At 43.8% G+C, this 13,512-nt stretch overlaps 1 pseudogene; it reads right to left on the reverse strand.

Annotated features, from left to right (window-relative positions):
• Positions 1-1,571: 1,571 nt before the first annotated feature.
• Positions 1,572-13,512, reverse strand: part of LOC101543978 (rRNA 2'-O-methyltransferase fibrillarin-like) — a 37,199-nt pseudogene continuing 25,258 nt past the window's right edge.

The raw sequence follows: 13,512 nt of genomic DNA on the forward strand, positions 1-13,512 counted from the left end.
GCAACATCGCTCTGCAGAGTACTGAAAGCCAATCTAGCAGCAGTGTGGACACTGCTTCCCCAGCGGTGTTCAATCTGTATCAGAAACATCAACAACCCTTCCTGTTCCCAGGGAAAAGGATTTCACCTAACATTCCCAATAAAATCTAGTAAATAGGGTGTGAGTCATGTCATTGAGTCTTCTGAAGAAAGGGTCACAAATAAAGACTCTTTTATGAGTCATCTAGTTATGCTGCTAAACTAGAACCATCTGAAACCATTTCCACAAAGGCAATGTGAGAAATGTGTTAAATGTTTCCCCTTCCTTGAGAACATGTGTTGAAGGAAGGCCTCACTCTGTGTCATGTGGTAGAGGGACACTTGAGTGTTCATCCTGGGTTTCCTTTCTAGTTGGATCCAGGCATCTTCATCAAGGACTCTGTGGAGAACTGGAACCTGTTTCAGGAAGATTGGAAGAACAATACCAGGAGAAATGACGCAAAGGGGGAAAAGTAGAGGACTGTGGTATCAAACAAGAGTCATTCCTGGGGCTGGAGAGATAGCTTAAAGGATATTTACCTTGCATGCAGTTGACTTGGGTTCTATCCCCACCATCCCATATGGTCCTCTGAACACCATCAGGAGTAATTCCTCAGTACAGAGCCAGGAGTAACCCCTGAATATCACCAGGTTGTAATGTTTAACAAAAACCAACCAAAAGCACAACCCCCAAGCCAAAAGACAGTAGCAGAGAGGCAAAGAGTTTGGGAAAGTTGGAACTAATTTGTTCTCAGCCTTTCCTTGGTCCTCCAGGATGCCTCTGAGGATCTCCTTGCATCCCAGCACCCTGCCTAGCTCTTCACACTTGCACAACATTTTAGGACTTGGTAATTAGGCTCCATTCTGACACCAACAGAAAAGTAAGACACATAAATATGTAGGAGAATAACAAATCTTGGAAGACACCCTCAAATTGTATCTAGAGATTAGATAGGCCATACCTAGAATTATCAAAATACTAAAGTAATAAGAATGGAAGTGAGAGACAGATGGGCACATAGACACTAAGATATACAGACAAAAACAAAGACACTCTACAGAAAATGGTAAGAGAACAGCACAAGCATATAAGAATTTGAGATGACTTTTCCAGTGGAAAAATCATGTCTGAATTCCAAGTCCTTAGTGAGAACTCAGCTCTCTTTTCCAAGTTAAAGTGATCGATTTGTTTGAATAAGGCAGAATAAATGTTGGGGCTGTCAGACCACACCATTGGACCCTCTCAGGCATGTTTTATTTTGTTCTCTCTTCATCTTCTCAGAGCCAGACCTACTTTTTCAGGGGAGTGGATAGGGGACTGGGAGGGATCCACTCTGTGATGCTGTGGAGGAAAGGAAGGCAGAGAGAGAAGGAAACCAGAATCTATCTAGCCCCTACCACTTGCACCAGGCTCTGGCCCAGACATATATATATATGTATGTATATGTATGTATATATATATATTTTTTTATTTTTTGACGGAGGAGTCTTTTAATATAAAAACGCACGTGTAACAGTAGCAACACAATCTCAGAATCTAGAAGGCGCTGGGCCTCAGTTCTTCACTGGGGGGGGGGGCGGCCTGTACACGCCCATGATCACTATGTGGTCTCTCTCGTAGGGTTCAAGGGTCAGCTGCTCCTGGGACTTCATGTTCTCCTGCTGCATCTTCTTCACTTCTGAGGCAAACACGACTTCTGCCGAGGCGGTGGAGTCAATGCCTTGATGGAAATCACAAAGTGTCCTCCGTTACGCAGGAAGGTGTGGGCATTCAGGGCTACAATCCGGGTCTGGTCTGGCTGGGCCATGTCGGCGAAGATCACGTCCACCACTGCGATGAGCATGCGGTACTTGTGCGGGTGCCGGGCATCTTCAATCACCGGAATGATGTTGGTCCTCTTCTTGGCCAAGTTAATGAGCTCCTGGTCAGAGCGGTGGGAAAACTCAGCTGCATAGACCAGACCATCGGCCCTACAATGTCAGAGACGTGGGAGACAGTAGTGCCTGAAGCAGCCCCCAGGTAGAGCACCTTGCACCCAGGCTTGATGTGGATCTGGTCCACACCTCCCAGGATGGCCACTGCCACCGTGGAGCGGAAGGGGTTCCACGCCCGGTACTCGACTTTGTCGTCTCCTTCCGCAATGGACACTCTCTTCTCTCCGTACACCGACTGTCCCGGGACCAGGTTCCTGGTGACCAGAGCATCTTCCATCCCTCGGCAAATGAAGACCCCCCTCATGCCGATGGGCTCCACCACCACGTTCTTGCCCGACTGGCCTCTGCGCTTTCCACCGTGGCCCCGGCCCCCGTAGCCCCTGCGGCCACCCCAGCCACCACTGCGTCCTTCTTGGTCTCCGAAGCCCCTGCGGCCCCCGAAGCCGCCCCTACGGCGGCTGAACCCTGGTTTCGTGGCGTGCACGGAGCTGCCCGGCGTCTGGGGAGGCACAAGTCTCCAGACCTATATTTTAAGGCAGTTTTTGACTCATGTCTATTCTCCAAGTGCCAGACAGATCAGGTCATCTTGGTTTTAAAAAAAAATCTCCTGGCCAAGAAGGCAGTTAGCAGTACTTGGTGAACCTTTTCTACGCTCAAGATCCCAGAGCAGGATCTGTGAGGAATACTATGATAAATCAAGAATAGCAATCAAGGTGGGGGTGAAGAAACAGAAACATGAATGGTAGCTGAAAAAGAGAAACCGAATAGGATTCCAGCCTCTGTTGCAAACTAGATTGGTTTCCTTCATATCTCTAGGAGGCAATCGAATTTGATTGCGCCAGAGGCTGTGCTTATTAGCTAAAGAGACCCTCTTCCGAGGCAGAGGTAGTACAGCTGGTAGGGCGCTTGTCTTGCATGTAGCCAACCCCAGTTCGATCTCTGGCATCCCATATGGTTCCCTTAGCACCACCAGGAGTGATTCCTGTGTGCAGAGCCAGTAAGTCAGTCCTAAGCATTGCCAGTGTGGCCCCCAAACCAAAATAAATAGATAAATAAATAAAATTTAAAAGAAAAGCTATTCCAGATTTCTGATCCTCATCATCTGAATAAATGTCACTTTAATATACAGTCAATAGTAATATAAAAGGTGTGTGTGTGCGTTTGTGTGTGTATGTGTGTATATACATGCCCTTCTAGGATAAAATATCTCCTTACTTCCCCCAAATTGGTATGTCCTTTGCCAATTTTGAATAATCTTTACTCCTTACTGGTTAAACGTTATTTTATTTTGTGTTTGAGGAACACACCTGGTAGTACTCAGTGTTTATTCTTGACAAAGCTCAGAGGACTATATGTGGTGTCGGGATTCAAACCTAGATCAGCCATGTACAAGGAAGGCACGAGAGAGAGAGAGAGAGAGAGAGAGAGAGAGAAGGAGAGAAACAGAGAAACAGAGAGCAAGAGAGAGAGAGCGAGAGAGAGAGAAAAGGAGAGAAAGAGAGAAACAGAGAGCAAGAGAGAGAGAGAGCGAGAGCAAGGGAGAGAGTAAGAGAGAGAGAGCACAATTTTTACCTAGTCAAAGCAACTATATTTTGTTGTTCTGTATTTCCTTTTTTTTTACCAAAAGAGAGACAATAGCTTCCCTTAATAAAAGGTAATGATTGCATTAAAATTTCTTTGCAGCACTATTTTGGTAGAGCTGAAATAAATTATGATCCTTCTATTTATCTATAGTCCCCTTAAACCAAGCCAGAGGTCAATAGTAGACAAGTACCACTGTCCTTGCCCCAAAACCTACAAATAAGAACAGTTTGGCCTTTCCGGCCCCGCGCGAGATCGACCCTGGAGGCAACTGAACCACTTTGGACACAAGCGGCGCCCCCCAAATGCCTCCAAACTGTGTGCTCGGAGCTTCTGGCCAGGCGCTGCCGGCAGGGTATGGTCTTTTCTCTCTCAACTCTTTCTTTTTGAACGCAGCGAGGCAATAGCCAGTTTTTAGACTATGCAGGAAGCCCGGGAAAGCTGATGGGGCGGGACTTCCGGATCCGCCCCGTGCCGGCCGACATTTAAGCACAGAGCCATGTGGGGACGCTCCTTTCTGGCCCCACGCGAGATCGACCCTGGAGGCAACTGAACCACTTTGGACACGAGCGGCGCCCCCAAAATGCCTCCAAACTGTGTGCTCGGAGCTTCTGACCCAGGTGCTGCCAGCGAGTGATGCAATTACCAAAAGAATTTTTCCTGGACTTCATATAGAAATCCAAAACCTATCACAGCTATTGGCCCATCGGCTATCGCAGCCGCGCGACCTAATATCTCTTGATTGTCAGCAACGTGTAAATGTTCCTTTTTGGCAGGGCTTACCTTGGGGGGAAACTCCAAACAATAGTACTAAGTTTTTTGTTGAAGGGTAAAAGATTGTAGCGATAGAATTTTAGGCAGAATTTTCCCTGGACTTTATATAGAAACCCAAAACCGCGCGGCCTCGGCAGCCTAATGTCATCTAATCATCAGCAATATGAAATGGTCCTTTGTAATGGGTTGGACTTTGGGGGGACCATAATAGGGTTAAAGTTTGTAGCGACGTGTAATTTCTGGCTGTACTTTCCCTGGACTTTATACAGAAATTCAAAGCCACAAGGCCGCTGCCATGGCCGCACAACCTATTGTCATTTAATCATCACCAATATGAAATGGTTCCCTTTTAACGGGTCAGACTTTGGTGGGAAATCCTAACAAGAATAGTAAGTCTTTTGCTGAAATATTGAAGGCTACCAAAGTGGTAGCCATCTCTATAGACTGAACTAAGCCATATCCCCACGCCGGCTGAGAAGAAATATCCTTCTTTCTCGGGAAGAAACGCGGCGTGGCGTTAACCATAGTATGATGTCCATTAAGCTGACACGGACCTGGTGGCGTGGGAATGGGATACAAGGGAATAAATTATTATGTACTTGGAACAGCGGGACGCTGGTGGAATCTCGAGCCGGGGCCGATACCAGCGTATTACTTTTGGTTCCAGAAACTGCTTGCAGACATTCTACCAAACTATCAACTAAGCCAGAGCCCCACGCCGGCTGATGACGAGAAATAACCATCTCTTTTGGTTTGTTTTCCCTTTGTCAGGCAGCGTGGTGATTACTAAACAGGCGTGATCTCGGTGGCGCGGGACGAGGGGGGGAAAAAAATAGAAAAGTTATGTAACAAACAGCGGGACTTAATATCTCTACATTCTCAGCAATGGAGAGCCATCAAATGCTTCCTTGACAGTGGGACTGTCTTTTCTTTTTTGGGGGGAAACCCTAGCAATAATAGTGAGTTATGTGTTGAAACATGGACTGTAACCAAGATAAAGCGTAAACGAAGTGAAACTTATCACTTACAAGGGCGGGGACTGGGGGGGGCGGGATGGGGCGGGAGGTATAATGGGGTGGTTGGTGATGGAATATGGGCTCGGGTGAAGGGAAGGGTGTTTGAGTATTGTATAACTGACATAATCCTGAGAACTATGTAACCCTCCACATGGTGATTCAATAAAATTTAAATTAAAAAAAAAAAAAAGAACAGTTTGTTCTCAGTTTAGCCTTCCTCCCTTTTGGTTTAGGTTTACAGATAAGATGTAGTATACCCCATAGAAACTCATTAATAGCCATGATCCAGAGACTCAAAAATAAATCTCAGAGGAGAGCAACAAGCTGCAGAAATGCCTCCAGTCCCCGAACCAGGCTGTCTCAAATCAGCAGCAACCTGGAGGGGAGTGGGTGACTCCACCAGCCCCAGTTCCAAATCTCCAGAACTCAATCACTGGCTATGCTTACAGTTGACCTCACATGAGCCTCATCCATGAATGAATCTGTTGAAAAACTCAGGTATGAGGGTTTTGTGACTGAAATCTTCATGCTCACATGGAGTCAGGAATGGATGACCTCCCCCCCATCTCCTTGTTCTTCCAGGAGCCTGACAGTCACGCCCAGAAGCTGCTTGTAGATACCATATAAGCTCACTAACAGCCTGATCCAGAGACTCACAAATAAATCTCAAAAGAGATCAGTAAGCTGCAGAAATGCCTCCAGACTCCAAAGTCATCATCCAGGTAAAAAATTAACTCCAGCTGTATCACCCTATTAAAAATTTTAGAATTCCTGGAGTGCGTGGCTGTGAATACATCTGATCTCATACTCTATGTCCCTGATGTACTGAGTGTAGCATACCACATTTGATGGCGTGTAAAGTAGAAAGCAACCAATCTGGATCAAATATACATATATTTTATGTATATTATATGTGTGTATATATATATATCTTAGCACACAAGGCTCAACCTATAACAACAAATTAGTAATCTCTTATACAAGGGCTTAATGGCTCCAGGGTGAGATACAACAATCTTCACACTATTTCCTCTAAGGAACTTTTTTGGACCATTTTTAGCAGGTTATTCATAACTCACAATACAAAATAAATTATTTAGGTCCTGCCTTGGAGGCAGGTTTGGGGGAATGGAAACATTTGAAATATGATGGTGGGAAGGTGTAATGGTGGTGGAGTTGGTGTTGGAATATTGAATGTAATAAATTATTGTGAACAACTTCATAAAAATAAAATAAAATTAAGAAAAACAAAAACAATTAAAATTTTAAAAATAAATGTAATATACACTTCAGGAAAAAAAAGATAGAGTGCATCTCAGATGACCACCCACAAAGGCTTTATAGTTCATCCTGGCATCCACTGGTCTGAAACTCACCCTTTCCTAAAAAAATTACTCCTTATTCTTTCTCTTAAAAAGTCTTGTCTTGTCACCTGAAGACAAGATGATTGCTTTGTAAACCTGAGTCTTCAATCTTTCAACATGCCAGTTTGTTGCCAGTTTGTAGTCAATAAAGCTCTCTCTGGTGTGACTGACCTCTGTCCCTCATAGCAGTAGTGGAACCAGAACTTTGCATGTTTTATTTTATTTTGGTTTGGTTTTGGAGTCACTCCTGCTCTGTGCTCAGTGATCATTCCTGGACAGGTTCAGGGAACCATCTGTGGTATGGAGATTGAAGTCAGGTTGTCCTTACAAGCTCTATTATCTCTCTGGCCCCAAAGCACCTTTATTCCATCCTTTTTTATGTCCTGGACTTTTCCCTCCACCTCATATGAATGTTTTCCCCACACAACCTCCATTGTTATGTAGGTGTATTATCTAGCCTCAGAACAAGGAGGCTGAGAATATGTGCTTGGGGCGAAGGTGGGATGGGCAGAAACTGTTGACTCTGTCATTCTGATGTCGGGGAACCCCATGGGTGGCTCATGAGGAGTGGGGAGGAGAAAGACAGTCACTTTCTCTCCATCCGCCTCTGCCACCCGGAACCCAGGGTTATTGGGTTCTTGTCTTGCCTTGCAGAAAAGAATTTCAGGAGTAGACAAGCAGTGAAGTAAAACAGATTTTATTTGGAGGACTTTTGAAGATATGGAGGGGAATAGAGTGTATGGGGTATGTGTGTGTGTGTGTGTGTGTGTGAGAGAGAGAGAGAGAGAGAGAGAGAGAGAGAGAAAGTCATGCGCTCAAGAGAAAACGTGGGCTTCTCCAAGTGTGAAGAGAGCCCCTACACACACCCCAGCATTACACATGAAAATACGAAAGTACACATCTCAAGAGGGGAGATGTGGGCGACACATGTGCTTGGGTGCCATATGTGCTCCGCGACATGGGCACAAGCAGCGCATGGGCTCAGGCAGCATATGTGTGCCCTTCCTTTGTTCAAGGTGGCCTTTATAGGGTTTCTCCAACCTGCCCTTGTGTGGGGCTTCTACCTAGGTCAAAGTCCGTTGCTAAGGAGGTTTCCAGGAAGGGTTTGGGAGTAGTGGTCTTCTTTGAAATTCCTTTCCTGGCCTTGTTTCTGCAGGAGCTTCTCTGGGTCTGTTGCTGGCGCCAGGTAAGGGTCTTATCAGGCCTTGGTTCCTGTTTTTTCCTGTTTTTCCTGTTTTCTGCAAGGTTGGCTTTTGCCATTGCCTTGGGAGGGGGCCTTCCCTATCTACCTGCCTACATCAATTCCACTCTGGACTCATTTGAGCTTTTGTCTGGCATCAACGGCTGTCCAAGTCATCAAATGGCTATTGAGGGGCAATTTTGATGAGACCAAATAGATTATGTACTGGCATAGCAGAAAATTCCTCTTGCATTACACTCAGAAACTATTCATGGTTTCTATCTCTTTATAAATGATCTTTCTTATTTCTACCTCAAGTACTCAAGATCTACCTCCTAGCTCTCTTCTTTAACAAATCTAAATTAGTCTTCCATTTCCCTTTAGCTATTTTGGGGTCACAGTGTCACTAACAGTGGGTAAGGTACCAGAGAAAATGCTTCTCTTTTTCAGTTGTGTCAAACAGACACTGTGGATACCAATATTTTGGGGAAATGTTAAGAGTACTGAGGTGGTCTGTAGCAAACCACAACACCCAAAAAGAAAGCGAGCAAATGGGAATGCCCTGCCACAGAGGCAGGGTGGGGTGAAGGGGACAGGGTGGGGGTGACGGGAGGGATGCTGGGAACATTGGTGGTGGAAAATGGGCACTGATGGAGGGATGGGTACTCAATCATTGTATGACTGAAACGTAAGCATGAAAATCTGTAAGTCTGTAACTTTGTCTCACAGTGATTCACTAATTAAAAACAAAAAGGAAAAAAAATAGTGAGGTGATACTTTCCCCACATCTTTTGGGACAGCAAATTGACAAACAACAAAGTGTCATTTAGACAAGAAAATGCGGAAATTTAAGGGATCTATCCACACAATCCTGCTGAAAAGTCAGAATAAGAACAAGGATCTTGATTTCATAACTCTCAATTCAAAAACTCTTCCTATGACTTGGCAAACCTGGAGGGGAACAGAGGCATAAGAAGAGGTGGGAGTTGGAGTTGTCACTTCGGGGTTCTTTGCTGGGCTGGGCTGGCATGCCTCATTGTAGAGGGGTGGTGATAGAGTGATATATGGGGCAGGAAGCTCATTTGCGTCCACCCTTTGTGGCATTTTTTGTATGCCATTAATGCCATTTCTTTTTTTTTTCTTTTTGGGTCACACCCAGTGATGCACAGGGGTTACTCCAGGCTCTGAACTCAGAAATTGCTCCTGGCAGTGCTTGGGGGACCATATAGGAATGCCCTACCTGTTGTGCTATCACTCTAGCCCCCATTAATGCAATTTCATGAACAGAGTTTAGTCTATAACCAATATGTAAGCATCAATTCACATCAGAATGGGGCTTCCCAGTTGGGAATATAAAATTAGAGCTGAATGAACTGGGCACCCCATCTCCTAGGAGACTGCCTTGGCACTGCCAACCTCCTTGCTGGTCTTGGTCAACACCAAGTGACTCATTCAGTAGACAGGATCTCCAATTTGCAAGGTCCATGAGGAAATTTGAGTTTCGGTTTCATCTTCAACTTAGCCTTTCTGGGTGTCTACCAAAATTAGCTGCATCTGTGATCTTCAGATCACCCCTAAATCTAGTCATCTTCTCACAAGCCAGGCACAGAGTCAGAAAGAGAGAGAGAGAGAGAGAGAGAGAGAGAGAGAGAGAGAGAGAGAGAGAGAGAGAGAGAGAGAGAGAGAGAGAGAGAGAGAGAGAGAGAGAACAGGGATAATTCCAAGGCATCTTTCTTGGTCATGCTTGGATTCTGAGGCAGAAGGTTGGAGTTGGGGAGAAGCTAAGAGTCTCAAGCCTTCTGATTCAAGCTATAGCTCAAACTATAGCTCTGATAGCCTTAAATGCTTGCTTTAAAAACCAGAGCACACTTTCTAAACTGTTACAGTGGGGTTATCTTAATCTGCTAGCTCCAGGCAGAACTGACCCCTAATAGGTCTATGGGAGACATAATAAACCAGCTGGAAACTTGATCTTAGATAGCAGGGATGTGGCTTCTTGGCAGGAATAGAGGAAAGGGGGGTGGGGGAAGTGGAGAACAGGTTTGCCTGCAGGCTAGATGATTTGATCTAGAAGGAGACACTGAAAGCTCAGAGAAACTGGCAGAACTGGTTACAGTGGTGGTGGCATATAGGAGTATGGGTGTGCAGGAGGGGCTTGGTGATTCTCAGGGAAGCCAAACCACTCCTAAAGTCTCAGTTGATGCTCTGCCAGCGCCCAAGAACAGGAAAGAAAGAAAGTACACATGAGGCAGGATACTTGTCACAGGCACTTGTAGGAGACTCTAGTGACCCACTACTAGAGTTGGTCCCTAGCTCAGTAAACCACAAAAGGGCCAACTATAGAGCACAAGAGTCACAGGCACCTCAAAACGTACCTAATCACAGTTGAACTGTTGTTTTCCTGACTTCCTCCAAGTCCCTGTCTTGGGGAGAGCACAACATATATAACTAGATACTGGAATATATCACTATCACTCTTCTTCCTTTCTCCTGGTCCCCCAAGCTCATCAGACATGATGATCATCCATTGGTGGCTCTTCACCTCTCATCTGTGTCCCCACAGAGATTTCCTCATTTTAAGATCTTTTACCTGACCCCCGTCCTAATCTCCCAGTAGTAGTCATCGGTTGGGGAAGTTATGTTGAGATGCAAAGGTGATCAAGTCATTCCATTCTTAAAATTGTTTAAGAGTTCATTGCCTCCCAGGTGAAATATAAGAGGATTTGTCATGGCATTCAAGGCCTCTCATGACTCTATACTTGATCAATCAAGCTCATTTCTTTCTTTTCTTTTCTTTTCTTTTCTTTTCTTTTTTTTCTTTTCTTTTTTCTTCTTTTTTCTTCTTTTCTCTTCTTTTCTTTTTTCTTCTTTTATCTTCTTTTCTTTTCTTTTCATTTCTTTTATCCCTTTCTTCTCTTCTCACCAGTTTTATCGAGAATTAATTGTTATTCATTATCAATATCCATCTTCTCATTCAGAGAAAATTAAGAAACAATAAATGAAAAAGAGGGAAATAATTTTTCCCTGCCATTGAAATGCTTAGGATTTGTTCTCTTAACAACTCTCCACATATAACAGTGCTGGCTATGGTCACCATGTTATAATACATCCCTAGCATTCATTAAGCTTACAACTGGTAGTTTGTATTTTGACCATATCTTTTATGACCACCTTCCTCTAATCCTCAAATCTCCCTTTTCTTTGTTTTGTTTTGTTTTTTTTTTTTACTTTTTGGGTCACACCCAGTGATGCACAGGGGTTACTCCTGGATCATGCACTTAGGAATTAACTCCTGGCGGTGCTCAGAGGACCATATGGGATGCTGGGAATTAAGCCCAGGTCTGCCACGTGCAAGGCAAATGCCCTACCTGCTGTGCTATCGCTCCAGTCCCAATTCTCCCCTTTTTTTTCCTTATCCTCTACCTCTGGTTAGATGGTAAATCTGGTCTCTTGTTCCACGACTTTGTTTGTTGTTGTTTTTAGTTTTTCGTTTTCTCTAAGACTTCTCACATGTGTCATATCATTCAGTAGTGCTGAATATTTTACATATCCATCATGTTGTAAACAGTAGGATTTCCTCTGACTATAATATTCCATTAAACAACAGAACAACAAAAGATAGGAGTGCAGATTCATTTCCAAGTTAGACTTTCTGTTGCCTTTGTATATATTGTCAGAAGTTGACTCTCTGGGTTATATGGTAGTTTGAGTTTAAATTTTTTTTTTCTTTTTGGGTCACACCCGGCGATACACAGGGGTTACTCCTGGCTTTGCACTCAGGAATTACTCCTGGCGGTGCTCAGGGGACCATATGGGATGCTGGGAATCGAACCCGGGTCTGCCGCATGCAAGGCAAACGCCTTACCCGATGTGCTATTGCTCCAGCCCCGAGTTTAAATTTTTTGAGGAATCTCCATAATGTAGTTCATAAGTAGCCTTACTAATTTTCATTCCCACCAACTGTGTAGAGAGTTTCTTTTTCCCACTTCCTGCCAATATTTCTTACCTCTCTGTCTTTGTCATGAAGGCCATTCTAATAACCATGAAGGATTATTTCATCATTTCATCGTGCCTTGCAGTTCCCCTATCACTAGTCACAAGGAGCATCTTTCTATGTACTTAATTGTCTCTTATTGTAATTTCCTTGGAGAAATGTTGATTCAGAATCTTTGCCCACATTTTTTTTTTAATTTTTTATTAGAGAATCACTGTGATGTACAATTACAATCTTTGTCCATGTTTTAATTGAGTCATTTAATGCTTTAATTTATTCTTCAATTCCACCGTGAACATTTTCAGGGTGGCCCTGATGGTCCATAGCATGGCTAGACCTGAGTAAGGAACTGAGAGACCCTGGGTATCATTAGAATGACCCCTGGGCTACTGAGCACTATTGTTGAGATCCCAGTGTATTTTATTTATTTATTTATTTATTTATTTATTTATTTATTTATTTCCACTTGCTCTTAATACACTTTTAGCTCTTTTTTTAATTTTTATTTATTTATTTATTTTTAATTTATTTATTTATTTTTAATTCGTGAATCACCATGAGGGCACATTTACAGATTTATACACTTTTGTGCTTATGCTTCCCTCATACAAAGTTCGGGAACCCATCCCTTCACCAGTGCCCATTCTCCACCACCAGTAAACCCAGCATCCCTCCCACCCTCCCCGATCCCATCTCCCCCCACCCCGCCCTGCCACTGTGGCAGGGCATTCCCTTCTGTTCTCTCTCTCTAATTAGCTGTTGTGGTTTGCAATAAAGGTGTTGAGTGGCCACTGTGCTCAGTCTCTAGCCCTCATTCAGCCCGAAACTCCCTTCCCCCACATGGCCTTCGACTACATTATAGTTTTTGAATATTTTTGAATATTCAGAATGGCAGAGTGGGAGATCCCAGTGTATTTTTAAAGTAGATTTCTGAAATCAGATTCTCTGGTTTCAAGTCATGCTCCATCATTTATAATATGACCTGGAAAGAATTGCCGAAAGCTTTTGTAATTTGTTTCTGTATCTATAAAATAAATATAATAAAGTACCTATTTTTCAGGGTTGTGAGAATGAAATGACTCAATATATCTTAACTAGAGTCAGGCATAGAGTAAATATCCAGTTTTTGAATATTTTTGAATATTCAGATTATGTCCTTTTATTTCAATATTTAAAAGTCCTTCATTTCATGAAATGATGATAATAAAAATGGCAGTTTTTGTTTTTACTACTTTCACAAGCCAAAATAGATTTCATTGAGACTCACAAATCTCGGAAGAGATCAACAAGCTGCAGAGATGCCTCCAGATCTCACACCAGGCTGAGTCTCACCTGGGACACCCTGAAGGGGCAGGTGAGCCCAACACCCACCCAAATAGCCCCGGCAGCTGATATTCTCCAGAACCCAATCACTACCATGCCCATGGCTAATTTCCACAGGCTAAACACATGCCTCATCCATGAATGAATCGGCCAAAAAGCTCAGGGTCTCACGGAGTAGGGAATGAGTGACATTTCCCTACATTTCCCTAGGCTCTTCCAGGAGCCTGGCAGTCATGCCCATGCACTGCTTCTGGCGCCATAAAAGCTCATTAACGGCCACGATCTAGAGACTCACAAGTAAATCTTGGAAAAGATCAATAAGATGCAG

This window comes from Sorex araneus, chromosome 1 (genome assembly GCF_027595985.1).
Source record: "Sorex araneus isolate mSorAra2 chromosome 1, mSorAra2.pri, whole genome shotgun sequence".
Taxonomy (NCBI): domain Eukaryota; kingdom Metazoa; phylum Chordata; class Mammalia; order Eulipotyphla; family Soricidae; genus Sorex; species Sorex araneus.